The 18,234-nt window shown below is 37.7% G+C and overlaps 1 pseudogene; it reads right to left on the bottom strand.

The window, feature by feature from the left end:
- Window positions 1–8,457: 8,457 nt before the first annotated feature.
- On the bottom strand, window positions 8,458–17,731 carry LOC136397761 (dnaJ homolog subfamily A member 1-like; annotated as a pseudogene).
- Window positions 17,732–18,234: the final 503 nt, after the last annotated feature.

An 18,234-nucleotide genomic window follows, 5' to 3' on the forward strand; every position in this document is an offset into this window, starting at 1 on the left:
TCCAATAATTCATAAACCAAAGTCACCTTTCTAAAACATTTATCTATTCATTTTATTCTTCTGTTCAAAATCCTTTTCATGGAATTTGAATATTTAAAGTCCTTAGCATTGTCATCTCTTGGAAGCTCTTCCTTCTCAACACAGGATTAATACATCTTTGCTAAATCCAGCATTTAATATATCAATTTTCAATAATACCTATTTGTGTCTATATTCTTTACACCTCAAAACTGCAGACTTTGTCATATGCATCTTTGAATCTAAAGTGCCTGGCAGAGAAACAGACAAAAACACATTTTACCCTCACAAAGTGCCATCTACCTTTCACCGCTCTAAACACTCTTCACGTCCCTCTGTTCCAGCCACATAAGGTGGCTTAGTCACACTCTTTGCAGAGCTTACTCAGACCAAAAAACGAAAATGACTTTTAGGGTATGAATGTGTAATGCAACAAGACAAAAAAAATATCCCGTGGAAATCAAAGAATAAAAACCATGACCCATCAAGCCATGCAGGCTGCAGCTAAAAAGGGGCTCTGGATCACAGCATCAGCAAACAGGAAGTTTAACTGTAGTTTTCTGCAAATGATGGGGCACAGCTTCAAACTGCATTTCGATTGCCGACAGCATCTGGCTTCCTTGCTCACTATTATTTACACTTTTTCTGACACTATAGTAATTTTTTCACTTTGTAATTTCAACTTCTTTATATCACTTACTCAGAAAGCCCTTCTCTACTTCATGGTTTCTCCTGTTGCACACATTTTGCTCCACTTCCCAGACTTAACTGCCAGATTCTTTCCTTATCTCACAATGTAATTTCCTAGGATCAAAACCCTAATCAACTCAGCTGTTTCCTATTTGTGCAGAGCTTTTCTGGCCAGGACATAGACCAACTATGGATTGGCTACCTTCAGATCAGCTGCCCCTCTCTGGTCCAATCAGCCTGTCTATAAGGTCAGAGTCACATGATACAACACACATCTGTCTAAGACTGCCCATCATCATAAGTGGGGCAGTCACCCTTTACTGAGGCCAGGGTGATGACAGGCACTCTCTAAGTGTCCAAAACACCCAACAATATTATGACCAAATCTGAAACATTATACATACCCACTGAATGTGGGAATCACAGAAATGTGACTCCACCCATATTCTCCATTGAAAACTCATCTTTGATAGACCTAATTCAAATACTATCTACCCTCTAAAATGGTGTTTCCCAATGTGGGGCCCACACCCCACAGGGGGGCAATTCGATAGTTAAGGGGGGCAATTTGAAAATGGACTCGACATGACTTTAACTCTTTCGCCCCGGGCCATTTAAATGCAATGCTAGATATCAGTGCCAAATTTAACAAAAAATGCAATTCTTAAATAATTGCAGTAAATAATTATTAAGTATAATTTCATTTGACAAGACCAAAATATCAACTGGGTGATTGGCGTCATCAAGTAAACTTTGTCCTGGGTTCACCGCGGAGCATGCCGTCTGTCGCGGGGAACACCGGACGTTTTAAAAACTCGCTAAACAACACAGTTATTCTCACCTAATTGGCCCATCACAACTTCTGTAGTGTTTCACATCATTCAGTTGGTGTTAATTTGAAATAAGTGTCAGTCAAAACTGTTGTAAAAGCTCGTTGATTTAATAAATATACATATATATTGTATAGATATAATTGGTAAGTATTTGATTTTATTTTTATCAATATTAAACTCTTTATTAAGTACTTCTTGCATCAGGGCTAGAAAGCACTAATATTTTATAAATATTATTGGGGCTATAATAGTGCATGCACGACAATTTTAATTTTAGAAGCATAACTTTCCAGAAAATTTTGTTAAGTGGAAAAAATATAGATACCTTTTGATTTGCAGTGGTAGTGTAGTAAATGTGTTATATACATTTAAATAAATATGAATTTTTAGTATATGTTTACTCTATGTCACATTGAATATATTTTAACACATATTTTAATATTAGTTTTTAATTGATCTTATTTTTATTTCTTATAGCCCATAGTAAAATGAGTGGTGCAAGCAAGAAAAAAACTCGTCAATATTCGGAGGAATATTTAAAATTTGGGTTCATACCCGCTGGTCACGATGAGCGGATTCCTTTTTGTCTTTTATGCCAGCAATGCTTGACCAACGAATCAATGAAATGAGGCTGTCTTGAGGTGCACTTAAGGGCAAAACATAGTGCTCATATTAATTCAGATTTGAGTTACTTTAAAACTTTAAAGAAAAATTTTGAAAAAAGAACAACATTAAAGTCTCTATTTACTGCTCATACTTCAACTAATAATCGTGTTCTTGAGGCTAGTTATCAAATTTCTTTATTCATCACTAAAACTGGAGAAAATCACACTATAGGAGAGAATTTAATAAAATCGTCAATATCAGCATTTCTTAAAACGGTTCTTGAAAAAGATGACAAAGGTGTAAAAGCTATGCCACTCAGTGACAATACTGTTAGCAGAAGAATAGACAAAATGAGTGAGGATATTGAAAAACAACTTATTGAAAAGCTGAAAACAAGAAAATTCTCCTTGCAAATGGATGAATCAACTTTGAGAGACAGTGAGGCAGTATTGATAACTTACATAAGATATATTGATAAAGGACATTTTGCTGAAGAAATGTTGTTCTGTAAAAGATTAGAAAGCACCACTACCTCCAAAGATACATATATAATAAGCTAAAAAACTACTTAGATGTCAATGATATACCAATGAAAAATATAATATTTTGTGCTGCAGATGGTGCTCCCAATATGATGGGCAAGAAAAATGGCTGCTTAAAATTGATGAAAGATGCGAATCCAGAAATGATTCTTGTGCATTGTGTTATTCATAGGGAAAACTTGGTAGCTAAAAACATCTCGCCTGTTCTGAATGAAGTATTACATACAGTAATAAAGTGTATTAATACTATTAAAGCTAGTGCCAAATGTGAGTGTCTTTTCAAGCTATTTTGTGAAAAACAAAATGAAGACCATGTGAGACTTTTACTTCATACTGAAGTAAGATGGCTATCTAAAGGAAACTGTTTGAAAAGATTTATGGAACTGTTTGATACTCTTAGTGATTTTTTAAGCGACAAACCTGAAATGAAGTATCTGTTAACAATAGATGGTAAAGCATTTGTGAGTTATTTAGCCGATATCTTTGAAAAACTAAATATATTAAATAAGCAACTTCAAGGAACAAATAAAACTCTTGTCGATGCAAAAGCAAAGATATTTGGTTTTATTACCAATATTGAGTTATGTCAGAAACATATTAACAACAAAAACTTTAAACAGTTTCATTGGCTCCAAAAATGTGAAGTAACTGATACTGCTTTACTTGTTATTGTCAATCATTTGAATATTCTATTGGCTGATTTAAAAGAAAGATTTTCTGATTTAAAACAAATTGACTTCCCAACATGGATGATGCAGCCAATGTTAGTGGATTTGTCTGATATATCAAATATACAGTATCAAGAAGAACTCGCAGAATTGCAAAATGATGAGTCAGTTAAAGCTTTATTTAATATCAAAGGAGCGATGGCATGGCTTTGTGAGGAAACAGAAATCAAATATCCAAATTCAACCAAATGTGCAAGAAAACTATTGCTACCATTTCCATCTTCATTTTTAGCTGAATGTGGATTTAGTGCTGTAAATGATTTACTGGTAAAAAAAAGAAATCGGCTGGATATAACACAACGTGGAGACCTGAGACTAAAGCTAACCAAATTGGAACCTAATATAAAATCTCTGTGCAGCAAGCATCAAGCACAAGGATCACACTAAATTAAAATAATAAATTAATATAGAAAAATCTGTATTAAAATTATTTGGAATTTAAATTTCTGTTTTTCATTATATGTTTTGAAATTTTACTTACTGTGTTTTGTTAACAATTTCATAGTGATTTCTTCCTAGAACCTATCATTTATGTTTATTAAGTGAACAAATCAATTTTTTAATGTTAAAAATTATGTATGTTACATAGGGGGGGACATAAAAATTTTAGAAAGGTTAAGGTGGGGCATGGCACAAAAAAGGTTGGGAAACACTGCAAAACTTTCTCTAATCTCCTAATTGGTATCAAACTCTCCTCTTTCTGCAATCCCAAATACTTCATGCTTTTATTTTAGTATTTCTCACACTTTATTCTGAGATGGCAAATATTCATAAGTTTTATTATCTGTCTGGATTGTAGATTTCTTAAAGGGCAAGCTCACGGCATTCATATTTTGTTTCTCACATTACACCTAAGACAACTTTTTGAAAACAGTAACACTCAATAAAATGTGCTAAAATGAACTTTCAATAAGTATTAAATTCTTAGGACAATTTAGAAATGCCCACTGCTCTGCAATATAATCTGCTACTGTCCCTGAATTCTTTTCACTGATTACAAATTGTCCTTAAAATATATCATATTTCTATTATAATATGTGTTGCACTGTGGATGTCAAGTCACTCTGTGTCCTCCAGGCTTCAGTCCATTTCTTCCCAAATCTCCCTGGCCACTTTTTAACCTGAGTCTTAGGTACAGAGGTCTTGTTCTCTGAGACCAGTGTCTATTGGAATAACCTTCTGTCAAGATATCTGGGGCTGCCCTGGCCGGTTGGCTCAGTGGTAGAGCATCGGCCTGGTGTGCAGAAGTCCCGGGTTCAATTCCCAGGCAGGGCACACAGGAGAAGCGCCCATCTGCTTCTCCACCCCTCCCCCTCTCCTTCCTCTCTGTCTCTCTCTTCCCATCCCGCATCCAAGGCTCCATTGGAGCAGAGTTGGCCCGGGTGCTGAAGATGGCTCTGTGGCCTCTGCTTCAGGCACTAGAATGGCTCTGGTTGCAACAGAGCGACGCCCCAGATGGGCAGAGCATCACCCCCTGGGGCTCCAGGGCTTTGAGACCAGCTCATACCTGCAGCCTTCATAAACCTTCTTTCTCATCAAACCCTACTGAGATTTGGCTTCCTAAATTCAAAGTTTGGACTTGTTTCTGAATTCAAAAAACTTTTGTAAATATGTCTGTCACAGATGCAAACTTGAAAATCGAATAGATTTTGGCCTTTTCATGAAAACGTGAGAGAGGCTTAATTTAGTCTGAAGCTAATAAATAGTTCTGCTTTTCCTATAATGAGTAACATCCAAGCACTTTGCATGCCTGGGTAAACAATCTGGAATTTACTTTGAAGGCTAAGCCATTCTTAACAATTTTAAATTGCTAACTGTCTAGGCTGGAAATAGTACTCCCGATTGTTAAAAAACGTTAAAAGAGCTTCAACCATTAGATAGAACTTTTCAAAGAAGTTTAAGTATTTGCCAATTTTCTAGATCTAGAAAGACCCACAATTCCTGATTATTCAAGAAACTATTTTCTAATTTGTGGATTTCCTGGCTCAGCTTCCTAGCTTATCTTGGGACTTGCTCTCACTCTCTGTGACCCCCTTAGGCAAAGGTTGAGTAGAACAGAGAGTACAGGTGAAAAGTTTTTTTTTAATTTTAAAACACACTGTGTTAAAGCCATCTATTTTACCATGGACAGGAACACTTCCTTGGCCTTTTTTCATTGGAAAAGTATATTCCATACCACATTTCCTGCTGTGAACACACTGTTCCACTGGGCACATGATGTTCTCAGCCTACTTGACCAAACCCACATCTCAGCAAGTCCATTTCCAAAGCATAAACCAAAGCACTTTATCCTGTTTAAAAGTTGGGTGAAAAACTGGTTTGAAACCAATGGCTAATAAAAAACTATCAAGAGCCCTGGCCGGTTGGCTCAGTGGTAGAGCGTCGGCCTGGCGTGCAGAAGTCCTGGGTTCGATTCCCGGCCAGGGCACACAGGAGAGGCACCCATTTGCTTCTCCACCCCTCCCCCTCTCCTTCCTCTCTGTCTCTCTCTTCCCCTCCCGCAGCGAGGCTCCATTGGAGCAAAGATGGCCCAGGCGCTGGGGATGGCTCCTTGGCCTCTGCCCCAGGTGCTAGAGTGGCTCTGGTCGCAACAGAGCGATGCCCCGGAGGGGCAGAGCATCGCCCCCTGGTGGGCGTGCCGGGTGGATCCCGGTTGGGCACATGCGGGAGTCTGTCTACCTATCTCTCCCCGTTTCCAGCTTCAGAAAAATAAATTTAAAAAAAAAACTATCAAGAATTTATGCACTAATTTAAAAGTTGCTAAGAAAGTAGATCTTAAAAGTTCTCATCACAAGAAAGAAAACATTTTTGTAACCATGGGTGGTGATGGATGTTAACTAGACTGATTGTGATCATTTACAATACATACAAATACTGAATCGTTATTTTGTACACCTGAAACTAATATAATGTTGTATATCAATTATACTTCAATTTAAATTTTTAAAGATTCAAGCTTTAGTTTTCCAGGTTATCGTTACCATGAAAAATAAACCCACCCATTTTTAAAAGACAAGTCCAATTATTTGCAAAGCAAAGTTGCTGCTGGAGGACCCAAGAATAAGGTCACACACCTGTTGCCTTCTTCTGAGGATCCCTTCTTGAGACCTGCAACCTGCAACACGTAGCAGCTCTCAAACTTTTTGGTCTCAGTATCTCTTTACACTCTTTAAATTTATTGAGGATCCCAGAGAACTTTTGTGTACTGAATGTACACTTATCAATATTTACTATATTAAAAATTAAAAGAGGGTTTTAATTTTTTATTAAATCATTTAAAATAACTATAGTAAACCCATTACATATTAACATATATAACATCAATGATAGAAAAATAACTCTATTTTCTAAAACCAAAGAACATTTACCAAGAAAAGCATCATTGTTTTACATTTTCTGCAAATCAATTTAGTATCTGGCTTATTAGAAAACAGCTGGATTCTCAGATCTACTCAGCATTTCATCTGTTATCATACTTGATATGTTTTACTTGACATATCTGAAGAAAATCTGGCTTTCAGCTGGAAAAGAGAGGACCAAGCAGATATTCTAAAAGGCTTACTTTGAGAACCACTAACCCAATGTACCTATTATATGTCTTTCATTATATAATTCAGATACAGGCTCTCATGCTCTTAGGTTAGCAAAGCATCACTCATTGTTGGACTTTGGAGTAAGCGGTCTTGAGTTTGAATGCTGTCTCCACCACTTCTGTCTGCATGTTTTTGGATATAATAATTCATCATTTGTTAGTAGGGTCATTGGGCAGATTTCAAAATGTTTCACTCATACTTGACAGAGTAAGCACTTTTTTTAATTTTTTTATTGATTTCAATTTATTGTGTTTACATAGATTCTAGTGTTGCCCTGAATGCATCCCCTCTCCCCCATATTCCCCTCAAAACCTCCCTTGCCCCCCTCCCTATAGTGCCCTCCCCCTTCCCTTCAGGTTTATCCCATCCTATCATCCCCTTTCGAGTAAGCACTTTTTAAATGCTCTTTTCCTTCCTTTTCCCCTTTCCCTCTGTGATCTTTTTGTTTGTTTGTTTGGGGGGGTTATTTTGTAAACAGTATATGAAGGAGACATTCATACATTTCAAGAATTGCTTAAATTCTGATATCCAGATTTAAACTTGTGAACATATGACTTTTAAACATACAATTATTATAGCTATTCATAATTTGCTATACTACCAACATTAATTACAGTTACTTTGGAGTATGACTTAATTGGTTTAAAGTAATCCTGTAACATACCTAAAAAACATGGTCCTATCATGTACATGAAAATCACTTCTCCATGTAAAGGTCTCATCACTCAGCTTCTAAGTTAGCCTGCTCCAGAAGTCACTCTTTAAGGCTTATGGTTCAAAGAGAAAGAAAAAAATGTAACTAAGGACTAATATAGTTACATATTTTTTTAAGAGATGGCACCACCAAAGGGAATGCAATTCTACAAAGCATGGCCTCAAGAAACAGCTTACTATGATAAACTCTTTCCTTAGAAAGGTATCATTTCTATCGCTGAATCCACAGGTTAAATTATATGGCATGCCATCTTCAACTAATGGTTGTGGCAACAGAATAAATGCAGAGGCATCACAATGAATCCCACTTAATACAACAATACAAACTAACACAACTCTACAAATTATGTTCTTTGTCTGACTGCCAGTTAAATACAGAATTTTAACTTTATAGCTTAACAATTAAGGGCCATACACCAAAGTCAGTACATATACTGTCATTTCAGTCTAAGCTATTTTATGTACATAGATAAAATTAATTACAAGGTATGGTAGGGGAAAATTTTTAAGTAGTTTTTACAAGTTTTAAACTTATCTTGCACCCTTAAGATGTCATACATATAGGAAAAACTCAGCTTTTATATTTGAGTTTATTCTTCATTTAACTTTTAAAACACTACTATAGTTGAAATTAAAACAAAAACATTATAAAGTAGTAAGTATATTTTCACTATAGTCCTTCACTCATTCACTACAGTATATAAAAGGCAAGCAGTAAGTGTTATTTTATTCACTGTCTCCATTAAGAGGTCTGATTCAGAACACCACACCTAGGATAACAATTATCCTCATATGCTTCTCCATTATACTGGTGCCATCTTTCTTGATTTGGTTCAAAGTCCAACAGTTCTACATGGTCCATTTCATCAGTCTCTTCTATCGATACTTCCTTCCTCACAGGTAGGAGTTTTTCCAGCAAAGAGAGTTTATCAGGAAAGAAAAAAGCTATGCTCAGGAAAATTTACCTTAAGTTTGATGATTAGGTGACCCTTTTCATGTGGTTTACAAAAAATTGGTATGCTTTCATTTAGCACATATTTGATATCTCCATGCTTGACAATCTGACCTAGATGGGAGGTGATGACTATCGTTCGGTTATTTTTTTTTTAATAATTTTATTTTTAATGGGGCGACATCAATGAATCAGGATACATATATTCAAAGATAACTCCAGGTTATCTTGTCGTTCACTTATGTTGCATACCCATCACCCAAAGTCAGATTGTCCCCTATCACCTTATATCTAGTTTTCTTTGTGCCCCTACCCCTCCCCCTTTCCCTCTCCCTCTCCACCCTCCCCCCGTAACCACCACACTCTTATCAATGTCTCTTAGCTTCACTATTCTGTCCCACCTACGTATGGAATAATGCAGTCCCTGGTTTTTTCTGATTTACTTATTTCACTTCGTATAATGTTATCAAGATCTCAACATTTTGCTGTAAATGATCTGATGTCATCATTTCTTATGGCTGAGTAGTATTCCATAGTGTATATGTGCCACATCTTCTTTATCCAGTCATCTATTGACGGGCTTTTTGGTTGTTTCCATGTCCTGGCCACTGTGAAAAACGCTGCAATGAACATGGGGCTGCATGTGTCTTTATGTATCAATGTTTCTGAGTTTTGGGGGTATATACCCAGTAGAGGGATTGCTGGGTCATAAGGTAGTTCTATTTTCAGTTTTTTGAGGAACCACCATACATTCTTCCATAATGGTTGTACTACTTTACATTCCCACCAACAGTGTATGAGGGTTCCTTTTTCTCCACAGCCTCTCCAACATTTGTTATTACCTGTCTTCTTAATAATAGCCAATCTAACAGGTGTGAGGTGGTATCTCATTGCAGTTTTGATTTGCATTTCTCTAATAACTAAAGAAGATGAGCATCTTTTCATATATCTGTTGGCCATTTGTATTTCTTCCTGGGAGAAGTGTCTGTTCATGTCCTCTTCCCATTTTTTTATTGGATTGTTTGTTTGTTTGTTATTGAGTTTTATGAGTTCTTTGTATATTTTGGATATTAGGCTCTTATCTGAGCTGTTGTTTGAAAATATCATTTCTCATTTAGTTGGCTGTTTATTTTGTTATCAGTTTCTCTTGCTGAGCCAAAACTTCTTAATCTGATGTAGTCCCATTCATTAATTTTTGCCTTCACTTCTCTTGCCTTTGGAGTCAAATTCATAAAATGCTCTTTAAAACCCAGGTCCATGAGTTGAGTACCTATGTCTTCTTCTATGTACTTAATTGTTTCAGGTCTTACGTTTAGATCTTTGATCCATCTTGAGTTAATTTTAGTACAGGGGGACAAACTGTAGTCCAGTTTCATTCTTTTGCATGTGGCTTTCCAGTTTTCCCAGCACCATTTATTGAAGAGGCTTTCTTTTCTCCATTGTGTGTTGTTGGCCCCTTTATCAAAAATTATTTGACTATATATATGTGGTTTTATTTCTGGGTTTTCTATTCTGTTCCATTGGTCTGAGTGTCTATTTTTCTGCCAATACCATGCTGTTTTGATTGTCGTGGCCCTATAATAGAGTTTGAAGTCAGGTATTGTAATGCCCCCAGCTTCATTCTTTTTCTTTAGGATTGCTTTGGCTATTCAGGGTTTTTTATAGTTCCATATAAATCTGATGATTTTTTGCTCCATTTCTTTAAAAAATGTCATTGGAATTTTGATGGGAATTGCATTAAATTTGTATATTGCTTCGGGTAATATGGCCATCTTGCTTATATTTAATCTTCCTCACCAAGAACAAGGTATATTCTTCCATCTCATTATATCTTTTTCGATTTCCCTTAACAATGGTTTATAGTTTTCATTATATAAGTCCTTTACATTCTTTGTTATGTTTATTCCTAAGTATTTTATTTTTTTTGTTGCAATGATGAAGGGGATTATTCTTCTGAGTTCATTCTCAAATGTTTCATTGTTGGCATAGAGAAAGACTATTGACTTCTGTATGTTAATTTTGTATCCTGCGACCTTACTGTATTGGCTTATTGTTTCTAGTAGTCTTTTTGTAGATTATTTTGGGTTTTCGATGTATAGGATCATATCATCTGCAAAAAGTGATACCTTTACTTCTTTTTTTCTTATATGGATGCCTTTTATTTCTTTTTCTTGTCTGATTGCTCTGGCTAGAACCTCTAGTACCACATTAAATAAGAGTGGAGAGAGTGGACAACCCTGTCTTGTTCCTGATTTAAGGGGGAAAGCCTTCAGTTTGGTGCCATTTAATATGATGTTAGCTGATGGTTTATCATATATGGCCTTTATCATGTTGAGATATTTTCCTTCTATACCCATTTTGTTGAGAGTCTTAAACATAAAATTGTGTTGTATTTTATCGAAAGCCTTTTCTGCGTCTATTGATAAGATCATGTGGTTTTTGTTCTTTCTTTTGTTGATATGGTGTATTACGTTAACTGTTTTACGTATGTTGAACCATCCTTGAGATTCTGGGATGAATCCCACTTGATCATGATGTATTATCTTTTTAATATGTTGTTGTATTCCATTTGCTAGTATTTTGTTTAGTATTTTAGCATCTGTATTCATTAGAGATATTGGTCTGTAGTTTTCTTTTTTTGTGCCATCCTTGCCTGGTTTTGGTATGAGGGTTATGTTGGCCTCATAAAATGTGTTTGGAAGTATTGCTTCTTCTTCAATTTTTTGGAAGACTTTGAGTAGAATAGGAACCAAATCTTCTTTGAATGTTTGATAAAATTCGCTTGTATAGCCATCAGGGCCTGGACTTTTATTTTTGGGGAGGTTTTTAATGGTTTTTTTCTATTTCTTCTCTACTAATAGGTCTGTTTAGGCTTTCTGCTTCTTCTTGACTCAGTCTAGGAAGGTTGTATTGTTCTAGGAATTTATCCATTTCTTCTAGTTGTTGAATTTAGTGGCATAAAGTTTTTCATAGTATTCTACAATAATTCTTTGTATATCTACGGTGTCCGTGGTGATTTCTCCTCTTTCATTTTGGATTTTGTTTATAGGAGTTCTTTCTCTTTTTTCCTTGGTAAGTCTTGCCAAAGGTTTGTCAATTTTGTTGATCTTTTCAAAGAACCAGCTCCTTGTTCTATTAATTTTTTCTATAGTTTTTCTGTTCTCTATTTCACTTATTTCTGCTCTGGTTTTTATTATCTCCTTTCTTCGGCTGGTTTTGGGTTGTCTTTGTTCTTCTTTTTCTAGTTCCTTAAGGTGTGAAGTTAAGTGGTTCACTTGGGCTCTCTCTTGTTTGTTCATATATGCATGAAGTGATATGAACTTCCCTCTTATCACTGCTTTTGCTGCATCCCATAGATTCTGATATGTTGTATTGTCATTTTCATTAGTCTGTATATATCTTTTGATCTCTGCACTTATTTCTTCTTTGACCCATTCATTTTTTAAAAGTATGTTGTTTAGTTTCCACATTTTTGTGGTATTTTTTCCTGTTTTTTTGCAGTTGAATTCTAGTTTCAAGGCTTTATGATCAGAAAATATGCTTGGTACAACTTCGATTTTTCTGAATTTGCTGATGTTGTTTTTGTGGCCCAACATATGGTCAATTCTTGAGAATGATCCATGTACACTGGAGAAAAATGTATACTCAGTCACTTTGGGATGAAATGTTCTGTAGATGTCTATCATATCCAGGTGCTCTAGTGTTTTGTTTAAGGCCACTATGTCTTTGTTGATTCTCTGTTTGGATGACCGATCTAGAGCCGTCAGCGGTGTATGGAGGTCTCCAAGTATGATTGTATTTTTGTCAGTTTTTGTTTTAAGGTCAATAAGTAGCTATCTTATATATTTTGGTGCTCCTTGGTTTGGTGCATATATATTAAGAATTGTTATGTCTTCTTGATTCAGTGTCCCCTTAACCATTATGAAATGGCCATTTTTGTCTCTGAGTACTTTTGCTGTCTTGTAGTCAGCATTATCAGATATGAGTATTGCTATGCCTGCTTTTTTTTGGATGTTATTTGCTTGGAGTATTGTTTTCCAGCCTTTCGCTTTGAATTTATTTTTATCCTTGTTACTTAGATGAGTTTCCTGTAGGCAGCATACAGTTGGATTTTCTTTTTTAATCCATTCTGCTACTCTGTGCCTTTTTATTGGTGAGTTTAATCCATTTACATTTAGTGTAATTATTGACACTTGTGAGTTTCCTATTGCCATTTTATAGATTGCTTTCTGTTAGTTTTGTGTCTTGTTTGATCATTCTCTTTCGTTTTTCTATCTTTTGTTTTTATTTGATTGTATTCCATGCATCTTTCCTCTGTTGCTATCTTTTTTATCTCATGTGTTTCTGTGGTGGTTTTTTCAATGGTGGTTACCTTTAAGTAATGAAAATGGTTCCTACCCTGTTCATTGTAGCGCACTATTATGTGAGTACTTTTGCACTCCATCATCCTTTGCTACTGTTAATCTCCATCTTCTCCCCCCCTTTCTTTTTGTTGTTGTCACAATTTAAATTTGGTTTTATTGTGTTCTTCTTGGAGCTTTTACTTGTGGCTTTGTTTTTTTTTTTGTTTGTTTGTTTTTTGTTCTTTGTATCTGATTGGAGAACCCCCTTTAGTAATTCCTGGAGTGGGGGTTTTCTGATGATAAATTCCCTCATCTTTTCTGTATCTGTGAATGTTTTTATTTCTCCTTCATATTTAAAGGATAGCTTTGATGGGTATAGTATTCATGGCTGAAAGTTCCTCTCTTTCAGGACTTTAAATATTGGGGTCCACTCTCTTCTAGCTTGTAGAGTTTCTGCTGAGAAATCTGATGATAATCTAATGGGCCTTCCTTTATATGTTGTATTCTTCTTTTCCCTGGCTGCCTTGAGAATTTTTTCTTTGCCGTTGGTTTGTGCCAATTTCATTATGATATGCCTTGGAGTAGGTTTGTTGGGGTTAAGAAAACTCGGAGTTCTGTTTGCTTCTTGAACTTGAGGCTTTAGTTCTTTCCACAGGCTTGGGAAGTTCTCATCTATTATTTGTTTGAGTATGTTCTCCATTCCATTTTCTCTCTCTCTCCCTCTGATATACCTATTATTCTTATGTTATTCTTTCTGATGGAGTCAGATAATTCTTGTAGGGCTATCTCATTTTTTTTTATTTTTGAGTCTTTTCTTCTTCTCTCTGTTGTGCCTCAAGTTGCTTGTCTTCTATTTCACTAATCCTCTCTTCTATCTGGCCTGTTCTATTAGCTAAGCTTGTTACCTTGTTTTTCAGCTCGTGAATTGAGTTTTTCATCTCTGTTTGATTTGTTTTTATAGTTTCAATTTCCTTGGAAATATATTCTTTGTGTTCATTGAGTTGTTTTCTGAGCTCCTTAAATTGCCTTTCTGTGTTTTCTTATATATCTTGGAGGATTTTAGAATTTCTATCTTAAATTCTCTGTCATTTAGCTCCAAGGTTTCCAATATATTAAATTTTTTCTCCATAGATTTTTCCTCATCTAGCTGTGTACCTCTCTTTCTTTTGTATCCATGATATTCGATTTTCTCTTCCTTAATGGCATCTGAGGGTGGTTTTGATAGTGTTAATGAGATTTAATAAAGAATAAAAAGTTTAAAAAAATAAAATATAAAAAAGAGTTGTTTTTTTTAAAAAAATTAATAATAAAATAAAGAAAAATAAAAGAAAATAAAATTTTTTTTAAAAAAAGGAAATTATTCCCCCCCCTCCTTTTTTCCTCTCCTCTCCTCTCCCCTCTTTCTTGAGAAAATCTTGTGATGAACTGTGAATTATATTGTACTAAATAGAACAAACAATGCTTGTAATGGAGGGCCTGAATTGGGGAGAAGTAATAAAGAGACAAAAAAATAAAAAAAATAAAAATAAAAAGGGCGTATGGACCCACAAAAAGCAAATAAGAAAAAAAATTGGGTCAAGAATAAAATTATTTGCTTTTAGGTGTTGGTTGACTAAGAGTTATTATGAGAGGAATAAGAGGGAAACAGGAAAATGGGGGGACAAATTAAAAAATTACTATTGCATTTAGTGGAACAAGAACTAGATAAAATGGAAAGCCAGGGGTGGGAGCACTGCTAGTGTGTTAAAAAGGTGAAGTAAAACCCGCCCAAAATGCCACAAACATAAGTTTGAGTCCCAGATAAGATATTGTTCGTTATTGAGGTTTGAATGAGAGGAGATATAAACGAGAAAGGAAGAAACTAATATAGAGGGAGAAAAGAAAGAGAGAGAGAAAAAGAGGGAACCACTAAAAGAAGTAAAAAGAAAAAAGAGGAGAGAGAGAGAGAGAGAGAGTTAAGGGTTTTGGAGTGCAACCCTCATAGAGAGAAAGGAAGAGGAAAGGAGAGATAATGGGAGATGTAACACTTATGGGTAGTGTAGTTCAAGGAGAGGAAAGAGTAAGACCGGCAGAGAGTTAAACGACCAAATTGGAGGAGGAATAAAAAATATCAAGAGTGAAGATAAGAGAAACAAACGAACAAATATAATAAAATGGGATAGGCTATAAAGTCTGCGTATTATTCTTGATTTTGAGAGGTTATCTTCTTGCTTTTTCTTTTCTCTCCCTCTTCCTGGTCGGTGACTCTGTACCTCAGGTTCTGCCCCCTTGGCATGCTCAGGTAGAGGTTTGCAGTTGATAAGTCTCTATGGCGATGTCGTGTATTGCGCTTCAGTCTCATTGGCAGTCGAGGCTCATTAGCATTTATAGGCTCCACCAGTGAGAGAGTCCATGTTCCTGGAGCCTTTCTCCTAGTCTTTCCTTCCTCAATTAGTAGCCTGATAATCCAGCTATGGGGTTTCTGCTGCCTCTGCCTGGATAGTAAGAGGCTCAAAGAGCTGGCAACTCCCCACTCTATTCCCACTCAGCACAGGGCTCTGGGTAATGCTCAGTCAGTCAGAACTGCTAGCATAATCAGGCGGGGCTTCCGCCCACTCAAAGAACTCTCGCTCTGCCACTCTGTGGGATAACACGGGCGTGCACTGCCGAGGCACTTGGAGGAATCTCTCATCCACTAACTGCACGCGCAGACCAGGATATCAGGCCAGCCGCCTCTCACTCCGAGTGAAACCCCCGCCCGCACGGAAAAGTTCCAGCGTTGGAATTGGCTCTCACTCCATCCCCGGGCGCAGCTTTTTCAAGGTGCTGGGGCGGCCCGAGATTCTGCTTTTTGGCCCACACAAAGGCCCCTGACTCTGCCCCTCTGTGGGATAACACGGGCGGGCACTGCCGAGGCACTCTGAGGAATCTCTCGCTCACTATCTGTGCACGCAGACCAGGATATCAGGCCAGCCGCCTCACCCTCTGAGTGAAACACCCGCCTGCACGGAAAAGTTGCAGTGCTGGAATTGGCTCTCGTTCCGTCCCCGTGCGTGGCTCCCTCAGGGCACTGGCGCAGTCTGGAGATTCCACTTTTGGCCCACACAGAGGCCTCTGACTCTGCCCCTCTGTGGGGTAACACGGGCACCCACTCCTGAGGTGTTCGGAGGAATTTCTTGCCCACTCTCCGTGGGCACTGACCAGGATATCAGGCCAGCCGCTTCACCCTCTGAGTGAATCCCCCATCCGCACAGAAAACTTCCAGCATTGGAATTGGCTCTTGCTCTCTCCCCTTGTGCGGCTTTCCCAGGGTGCTGGGGCAGCCCGGAGATTCCGCTTTCGGCCCACACAAAGGCCTCTGACTCTGCCTCTCTGTGGGACAACATGGGCGCACACTCCCGGGGCTTTGGAAGGAATCTCTCGCCCACTATCTGCGCGTGCTGACCTGGAGATCGGGGAAAATGGCTGCCCCACTTATCTTTCTTTGTCTGGGTTTGGCGCAAGTGTTAGCTTGTATTGCCTGGGTTGCCACAGGAACAGTTTTTCCTCGGCTTGGATCTCTGTGCCACAGCCTGGTTCGGCCGTTTGTGCCACGGCCTGGATCTATTCACCCCCTTTGCCCGCCTCAGTTTCTATATTCTCAGTTCCCAGTGAAAGCCACTCTGTTTAGGTTAGTGAGGAAGGCGGAGCATTTCTTACTCCCTATTTTCTTCGGGGTTTGATTATATATTTAGCCAATTTTTCACTCGACCATACCTTCGGGTGTATTGCGAAACATCTGGAGGCTCCAAGGATAGGTTTTTCTGTTTCTGGTTGAAGATCTTGTTGAGTTTTGGGGGAGATTTATCGGTATCGCTTCCTACGGTGCCATTACTCTCAGGGGCCCTCTATGGTTTGGTTATTAAGAGCAACTGTTGGCTTTTGAAGCCATACAAGGCTTCAACCAGCAATATGTCCATCACATGGAAAACCCTTCCTCTTGTCAAGTGAAAACAGCATGGTCTCTCTGTTCTAAAACAATGATACTATCTCCTGGCTCCAGTCTTGGTTCTTAGTCTTCTTTACCATGGGATGTTATCTTCTGGCCATCTTTCATGCCCTTGTCAATATGAACTTCCAGAATCTTCTCTCACTATCTTCCTTCTATTGCAGCTTTTACATCTATCTTTAGGACTGATTCCTTCCCCACAGCCCTGCAACCCCACGCACAGAGACTGATTTGCTGAACCATTCCAAGTCCTATCTGATGAATTTTTATTTGCATCCCAGAACCCTTGGCAATTGGGACAGCACTCGACTGCTCCTTTCTTATCACCTCAGCCTTCACATTTGTCACAAATCACATTCTTTTGCAGAGCTAATGTTCTTGTTGCACCATTCTATAAAATGTCTAAGGTTACTGAGAGCAATGCACAACATTTTTACCTCTCCTTTCTCTGCATCCTTTCTCCTCTTCCAAAATACATATCAAAGATGGCCATGGAAGAGCCAAAATGGCCACCTGCTTCACCTTTTTTAGTTGCCCATTCTCCTCTTTTGTAATAGAATTCCCTTTTCTTCACATCAGAGAGCACTTTCTAAGCATCAGATATCTGTTTAAACTTCTCTCTTTCATTTGGTTTATTATCAGGGTGGTACTTCAAGGCAAGCTTCCTGTAAGTTTTTTTCAGTTCTTTCTGGATGGCATTGGGTTTTATCTCCAAAATATCATAGTAAGTAGTTTTTTTCACCATTTTTGACAGGCAGTAAGTGGGCCGAGGCCAGTGTGGAGGAGCAGTAAACAGCGCATTGCTGCCCGCAGCTAGAAAAGCTGCTGTTTTTTCACCTGTCACTGAGTGTTCTAGAAAGTTCCATCTGATCATTCATTGTATACATTGACTTGACTGGGCCATGGGAAGCCCTGATATCTGGTTAAATACTATTTATGGATGTGTCTGTGAGAGTGTTTCCAGAACAGATTAGCATTTGAGTTGCTGAACTGAGTAAAGCAGGTGGCTATCACCAATGTGTGTGAAACTCCTTCAACCAACTGAGGGGCCAAATAGAACAAGAAGGCAGAAGAAGGTTAAATTCTCTCTCTCAAATTAATTTCTTGAGCTAAGACATCAGCCTTCTCTTGCCCTTGGGCTTATATTTTGGACTCTCCAGGTTCTCAGGCCTTCAGACCTGTACTGGAATTGACACCACCAGATTTCCTGGGACTCCATCTTACAAACAGCAGATCCTAACACTTCTC

This window comes from Saccopteryx leptura, chromosome 3 (genome assembly GCF_036850995.1).
Source record: "Saccopteryx leptura isolate mSacLep1 chromosome 3, mSacLep1_pri_phased_curated, whole genome shotgun sequence".
In the NCBI taxonomy this organism is placed as follows: domain Eukaryota; kingdom Metazoa; phylum Chordata; class Mammalia; order Chiroptera; family Emballonuridae; genus Saccopteryx; species Saccopteryx leptura.